This window comes from Osmerus mordax, chromosome 7 (genome assembly GCF_038355195.1).
Source record: "Osmerus mordax isolate fOsmMor3 chromosome 7, fOsmMor3.pri, whole genome shotgun sequence".
In the NCBI taxonomy this organism is placed as follows: Eukaryota; Metazoa; Chordata; class Actinopteri; order Osmeriformes; family Osmeridae; genus Osmerus; species Osmerus mordax.
Genome location: NC_090056.1, coordinates 9260776 through 9269252, shown reverse-complemented (window position 1 = coordinate 9269252; position 8477 = coordinate 9260776).

Below are 8477 nucleotides of genomic sequence, written 5' to 3'. Positions count from 1 at the left end.
GGTCCACTGCCAGACAGCTTACTTGGTAGTTTCTAAAGAACTAGTCTTAGTATATAATACAAGAGATGAGAATGCATTTTCACAGAAAATCCCAAATACAAAAACAGAGCACTCATGGCCTCAAGGAACCCCTCACTTTAAAATGTCATCCATCATTACATTATTCATGAACATGTATAATGAACATGTTATAAGTTATTTGTTTTTTATTTAAACTTCATCCAAATGTAGTCTTCCAGTATGAGGACTTGACTGTGTATCTGTTTCTATTTTGTCCATCATTCTTCAGTGACAGTTACAGGCTTCAACATGGGCACACTGGGGCCAAAACCAAACAACTTTAACTTTGTCATTGATTCAAGGACACAACTCTGCCAAAACAAGCATAAAAAAGAACAAAAGAGAAGTAAAACATGGCATTGCCAAGCTATGCCCTGGAGACGAGGAAAACAGCCATGTGTCCTCTGAAATATAGTTCCCCTTTACTTCCCTGTTCTGGTCTGTCCCCAAGGAAACCTTTGTAAAGGCTTACTTGCAGGTTCCTTAACAACGGGTCTCAAATACAACACAATCTGGAATATGCACAAAAACAGTTTTCATGTGATTTCCAATCTTTCTTGCACACATTGTTACTCCTCTGTCCTGTTTCCCCTCCAGCAGCGGTGTTCGTAACAGAGCTGGTTAGTTTGCTCAAAACGTTGGCTTCAGGCCCAGCTCTCCTCCAGAGGCGGAAGTTGGGATGCCTATGAGCTTACATAGTCTCTTCACAACAAGCAGGGGATAACCTCATCTGAATACTCTCCATCTTACTCAAGAAAACGAGTGACCTCATCACTCGGACATCTGGGGAGAGGGGACAGATGTGGTACATGTTCGACATGCCTTAAGCTCATGACTTAAACCATTTCTGATGATGCCTTTGATCAATGCAAACAAAATGGATGTGTCTTTGGAATGGCTGTGTATTTGCTTTGGCCCAAACTATCTGCAATTGTGGTTTACTTTACTTTCACGCTTTACTTGTTTTGGAAAGATCCCATGATTCCCTCATTCTGCTCAGGGTCAGGGGATTGTTCTGAGAGCAGTGAAGCACTTTGAGGGCTTGTGATGGAGGGGTTCAGCTGTAATGCTGAAGGATAGCAAGTGAAATCACCTCTATAATGTTGCAGCATTATGTCATCATCGTACTGGTGGTACATTATTGCATTACTGTGTAAATTGAGGCAATTATTTTGCAATCGTACACTTTTGTTGGCCATCACGTTTATTACACTTCAACATTCAAACACAATTCTCATTCTGAAAAAGTGTTTCACTTTTGGATGCCACCATTGTACGTTATTTAAAGGTGAGTGTTGTGACAGATGGAGGGATCACACTGGGAAAAACAACACATTCTTAGGAAGCAGCTCAGAGATAGACACCAGAAATTCATGTGTGTGACAGGGACACTAGTTCAGAATTCGGTTTATTCGCCATGTATGTTATACAAACACGCCATGTATGTTATACAAACATGGAATTTACTGTAGTTCTCCTGGATACTGACACATCTCCAGACAGAAAGGTTCCCTTCGTCCTACGACTGCTGCTGCCATGTGGTGCTGCTGTCCTTTATGTCCTCTTTCTCTCTTACACTGCATCTTCCCTGCCCCAAAACAAAGCTCTGTCTGTCTATCTGCATCTTCCACCATTTTATGTTGGGCCTGACCTCATCCTGGTCATATGGTCAAGTGGGGATCTTGAGAGGATGAGTGTAGACAGGGTTGTTTGGAATTTTAGAAGTGGTGGGAACAAGAGGGGCAAATGTGTTTGTGAAGCTGGGAAAGGAAGTTGGGTCACTTCCTGTCTGAAAAGTGTCATATCATTCCCTGTAGAAGTATTACAGTAAGTGACTCATGTACAAACCCCTGTTCATGGCAAATATCAAACCTTGTAGCTCAGCTGACACAAGTTAATTAAAGCCATGCACTGTTGTTCCCAAGTCTTATTTGGTCCCCCCCGGCTAGTAGAACTAGAGCAGTGAGGCCTCCACCAGAGAACAGACCTCATGTTTATGGAGGCTAAGATTTCGGTAGCAGGAGTCACATTTATTGATCCATGTTTCCAAATGACCTCATTTCCTGTTACACTGGCGTACAGGACTCTACCTGTGAAAACAATGCCTGGCCCTGTCCTCTCCACTGCTAAGAGTTTCCACCTACTGTGCTGGGCAAGGAATCATTTCTGTTTCTGTCCTGGAGTGCATAGCCAGATACAGACCTTTGGGGGTAGGAGAGGGGGGTTGTTTCCATGAGTGGAATTCACTGTTATAGTGGGGCCAGGTCAGGAAGAAGCACAGAGGAAGGTTGAAGCTGATAAGAGAGCTAGAGAGATGGTGTCCTGTTGTCCGTGATTTGATTACTCTTTGGAAAGATTCTGCTTCTGACGACATGGGCTAATGTGCGTAGGTATGGAAACTAACTGGGAGATTGCAGCATTTGAATAATTCCATTCTCTGTATTCTGTCTGTAGCAAATGAATCATTTCATTATGTTAGGGTAGACCATTGTGGTCAGCTCAACTGAGTGATGTGCAGGTGAAATCTCCACAGAAAGGAGTAGTTCACAGTTATGTCTGGTTCCTGTCCAGCCCAACAGGTGATGGTGTGTGGACTGGTGTAGGAGCTCATGGAGGGGGGTTATCATAACATCCCAGCCCTCTTTACACTGGGAAACTAAAAGCTGAAATTAATTACCGTTTTGTCATGACCTCATAGGGTTATTTATAGGTTCTCTTCAGACTTAGGGATGGGGGGGGAGGTTCAGGGGTGCACTTCACTTAGGGGGCGGATTTGGAGGGGGGGGGCAGTGGGGTGAAGGGGGAAAGGAAAACCCCTCAGAGAGAAGAGAAATATCCAAGGATTTGCTCCAAAAATAAAACAGAATCTTCAGAATCTATGTGTCTGTGCATGGGTGTGTGAGTTTGTGAGTTGTGTCCTTTATCAATAAATCATCAGCTCAGCTTCAGAAGAGAGGTACATTTCAAAACCTTCTGGAATGTAGACTTAGTAATTTATTCTATTCTGATACCCTCCACCCCATGGCTTTGCAGCGTTTGTTTTTTAAAGTCCTGTGCTGGTGCTGGGGGTCACCTGAGAGCATTGGCAGGTGGAGGGGGGTTAACAGCCCCTCTCCAGGAGATGTTTAGGGTGTCACGCTGCTGAAGGTCCATCTTGATCTCCCTTGACTTCATTTAACGGCCGAACACTCCCAGCTGTTTCGAAGAGAACGTTCCGGCTCAGAGCTTCCCCGTGAGGTGGGACACTTCTTCCCCAACGAGCCTCACAAGGATCACGTAGCAGAGGGCAACCCGGGGTCCTCATTCATCTTGATTTGAAGATGTGCGTCTGACAGGGAATTCCTGGGAAACATCAGAGAACACAGCTCGAATCTCCCCACAGGTTTACATGACTCCCTTGTTGGACTGGATCCAGGGTGAGGATAAAATCATTTTAGGAGTAACTCTACACCCACTCCCTGGGATTGAGCTCCAGAGGGGGATAGACTGGGGATTCAAGCTGCCATAAATTCTTGGTCAATGATGTGAACTGGAGGTCCAACAGTTGGTTAATGATTAAGACTTGACCTGAACTGGTTTGTCCTGCTTTCTCCTGTCGCCTGTATCCCTCTCTTTCTTCTACCTTCTTTCTGCCAGGAAATCCAAGCTTGATTCCTAAAGAGGCTTGTGTTGAAAACCATTGTTCTTGTTCTAGGCACAGCAAGTCAAATGGATCTAATTAAGAGCCTCCTCCCAGTCTGACACAGATTCATCTTCTGGGTCCAGTCAGTCTATTTGGAGTCTCCAGCTACCTTTAGAAGATGGGCACAGACCAATCTGGGATGTTTTGGCTGGGAGAGCGGATGTTCATTCGCCTCACTTCCACCCTTCTCTCTCAGCAGTCTCAGTGGCACAGGGCCCAATGAGCTCATGGGTAATCCCTGTAACCGCGGACTTTCTTCAACACAAATACACTTTTTCAAATTTTCCATGTGTACATTCTCCATTCCTCAGCCCATCAGTTGGCCTGCGAGTAAAATAATGACGTCATAGAAATATGCCTGTGTTTTCCCAGTTTTTTACTTTAAAATCTACCCCCTACATCACTAAGACACACATCTATACATACACTGACTCACACATGTACACACTTTTGCACACGTGTCCAACACAAAGATTAGAGGACACATTCCCTCTTTAACATAAGTCTCTAACCCTCAGGGCATTCTCTTGTGTGTCCACCCCATTATTAGGCCCCTGTAAAGTGTGTCCACTCACCCAGGGACAAGAGGTCATCTCCCAGACCTCTCTAATCACAGCCTCACTCTAACACACTCTATACCCAGCGGCAGACAGGTGAATCAACGCTGTCTTTGTTTGGCCACCTCAAGGTCTTTTCCCTGCTGGAATCCTTGTTTGTTGATTAGTGGGTTTCAGGAAAGAAGGCGATGAGTCAGAGGGTCTTTGTTGGGAATTGCAGAAGCAGCTGCCTTTCCGTCATTACCTTTCTACTTGCTTTGTGATCATACAAAAGACCTCTACAGAGGGAGGTCTGATATCTGTTCAAGTATGTTTTTACTTGTGGAGTTTTGAGTATAACCTTTTATACTTGTACAGTAAAAATTTATTTTCTTGGACCGTTGTGCTACCTACTGTTAATAGTGAACATTTCTAGCCTAATGTTGGTCCATTGTTGATTGAGTACATCATTAAAAGGTGAGGTAAATAAACAGAAGAGGCAGCATTAGAAAGAAAAGGGAGGGAGGAGTGGTAGAACCTGAGGCATTGTAAAGGCAGGGTGTGCCTTATTAGGGTAATAACCATGCTGAGTTAAACAGAGGGGCTTGGAAGCAACCTCACCCCAACATGGTGCTGCTCTCCTGGGGACGAGGTGGAGGGAACAGTTGATGGCTTACAATGGGAGTTGGCTTGATCTGGTAGCAAACAGTTATCCATTAAAGATGTAAAGAAGTTCATGTCCCAGAAGGTTAGGTGTATTTATGATCCAGAGTTAACCATCCATCCTCCATCCTCTACAAAAGTGTGAACCAACTCAGATTACTGTCAGTTGGAATTGCTTTTCTGTTTACATTATTTGGTTTTACACTCTGAGGGAGAAGCAATACAGTGACATTAAATAATGTTTTATTTAACTCACAAAACATTCAGGAGTCCCTAAGAGCTGGCTGAAATGCTTTAGACAGCATTCTAGAACATCTGGCTGCAGATTATGAAAAGGACACACACACATGGAAACGGTTTTGTTTTGTTTGGTCATTGTTACTATGTGTTCCAAGTAGCTAGAACACATGAAGTCCTTCCATCTGTCTTGAACGCACACGCACTTACACACATTCAAACACACACACAATTAGCTCTGAAAGGACACAGTCTCACTGTCTGTCTGAACTTACTCACGTTTGTATTATCCCTCATTGGACCACCTCATCAGTTGGTGTCTGTTTCCACAGCCAGACAGCCAGACAGTCTCTGACCCCAGACTGAAGGAGGGATGAGTGGGAGAGGACTCACAGACAGTGGGGGAGCTGGATGAACGTCTGTCTGATTCTGAGATAAAAACCCTCTGACACTACAGTCAACAACCATATTGAACTCAGATCTCTCTCATTTTCAAATATTTATTATTGTCTTTTTAAACATACAATACAAACTTTCAAGATGACAGATCAAAACACATCACTGTAATGATTCACATTCCCTCTGATTTCTTCCAGGGAACCTTACAAAGGCACTCTGAACCACAGCAAATTAGCTGGTAGTAACCAACAATGCGTCTGTTCTTTATCTTGGCGAAATTCATTAGTCAACAGATGAAACCCAGTCAACGTCTGGATAATCCGTCCAGTCATGCTGGGGTTTGTCTAACTGATGAGAGGAGAGGACATGAGTAAATCACTTTACTCCACATGGATTCCTACTCCCATCTGTCCTGGTATCACCTACTCTCTTCTATATCAAAGGGATCACAGGGATGCTGGGAGCACCTGGCTCCCAGAGGTCAGTGCACCTGTGCAGTCCAGCCAGCTCACCTGCTGGCAGAGCCCTGCAGCACCTGGAGACAGCCGACACCTCTCCTTCTCTCACTGTTCTTTTCTTTCGGTCCCAGTCTGTCCTGATTTTTTTTTTTTGCAGTTCAAGCAAGTGATAACTTGAACTCAGCTGGGTTTCACATCCGCAAGTGTTAATGACTTGCGGATGTGAAAATTAAATCAATTTTTCAACCCTACACAACATTTCGAAGAATATTGACAGAATCAAAAAAGGAAGCACCCCACATACTTTGTTGAACTGAGTGTATCATGCATATGAAACATTACTCATATGTTTCCAATCACACCCTCCCTTTCACAACTTGGGGCCCCCACAGTGAACAGAGAAACCTGTTTTCCCTTCACATATGCGTCAAGTTTACTTTGTCTTCCTTTCTTTAGCCGACCTCAGAACTTGGCGGAGAATTTGACAGCCTGGATGAGGGTTCTGGTAAACAGTTCTGGGACATCCCATGATCATTGCTATGGAAACAGAGAAGTGAAAAGAAGGCAAGGGAAAGCCTTGCTCATACGATGTGTGGGTGTGTATAGTGCTCGCTAAGAAATCTCCAGAGTGGGGTCATCAATGAGCCGGACTCTGGGAAAATGGAGTATCCAAAGAGAGAAGAGATGACCCCACCCACCTTTCTCTCCACCCTGCTGTCATCCAGAGCTTCATCCACTCTCATCTCAGTATCGTCAGTGTGGCCTGCACCACAGCCAAGAGACATGGAAGCAATTACAGCCAAGTATAGGCAACAGAGCATTTAAGGAGGCTAATGTCAAATCACTGAAAACCAAAGCTCTTTGGTACTATGTCAGTAAGGATAAGAATCTTAGCAGCCAGAGTGCAGTACAGGTCCTCTATCTGACGGTTTTGTGTGTGGGTCATGTCATGCTGATTGTGACAGCTCACCAGAGGGTGAGTCCTGACTCCTGCCCCGTACTCCATGTTCTGATCCTCCCATTTCAGACATGCTCTTCATGTGGCCTTGCTTTCAGGCTGAGATCACTAGTTCTTCCTTGAGTTACATTTACATTTTCTCAACTCCCGAGGTACTGGTCTGATCCAGTCCACAGAGCCAGAGCATGACGAGCTGGGTCAGCAGCACAGCCAGACACGCCCATGACGACAGCTCCTCGGAGAGTCTCTCCTGCCCTGTTACCCCTAGTTACCAGATTGCTCACTCACAGCAGCTTTTTGGTGGGCGCGTATGTTCCTGGCTATTGCAGTCCCCTGGTTGGAGAATGCTAGAGGGGGTTGTGAGGACCAGGAGGGGGGCTGGGAGGACTGGGGAAGGAGGTGCAGGCCCATGGGGCTGTGGTGTAAAGATGGGGTCTCCATTGACAGCCCCTGCGGGGAGGCACAACGCATGCAGAGGCCCGTGCCAAATTTCTAATCAAAAGCAGACAGAAAATGCATGAGGAGTGAGGTTTTCGTAGGCAACAGCTCTGCTCCAATGGGATCTATGGGGGAGACACAGTAAAGGATGGATACTGTAGAGGGGAGAAAAATGTCTGCTTAACAAAATGTGCAGGATCCCAGTAACTGATTATATCCAAGGTCACAGGATCAAAGGAAACATAACCTCTTGGTGGCTGTTGTTTATTAATCCAGGTCGGCTGGTCTGACTGGACTAGAGTGGTTCCCTGTATCTCTAGTGTCCATGTGTGCCTCTGACCTGTAGTTGCCTGAGTGGGTCCAGGAAGGTGTTGGAGGAGATAGTCCTTCCTGGATGAGTGCAAGCAGACTGATAGATTCCAGCCAACATTACACTTCAGTGAGGTATCAGTTTGGAGCTGCTCCCACTGCCTGTGTGTATATGATGGAGCACACTTCAGACCTTATCGCTCTGGACTGGTAGATACACTGCATCCCTCGTACGTACCCATTTACCCAGACACATATGCACACACACTCACACACACACATATGTGCAGACACACACACACACGCAGACAAGCGCACACACACATACACACACACACACACATACTATATACACACACTTGAGAGTCTCTACTACATTCAAAGCCACTCCCTGACTACACAGAAACTGTTGGAAAATAGCAGAGAAACATGAACACGGAGAAGAGAAGTGTGAGCCAGAGTGTGTGTATGTGTGATGTGAGCTAGTGTGTGTGTGTGTGTGAAGTGGAGGGAGGGAGTGTCTCAGTGTAATTTGGGACCTTGGGATTTTGGATCAGATGATTCATAATCATAATTCTGTGACTCAGATGTTTCCTAGAGACCTTCTCTCACCTCCTCCCCTCCACCCGTTGCTCTCCCGTTCTTTCTCAGAGAAACGTCCATGGTGGTCATGTGTGAGGCATCCGGCCAGGGAACAGAGGGTCCTCTTCAGCCGTTAGTATCCGGGCTGTGTGTGT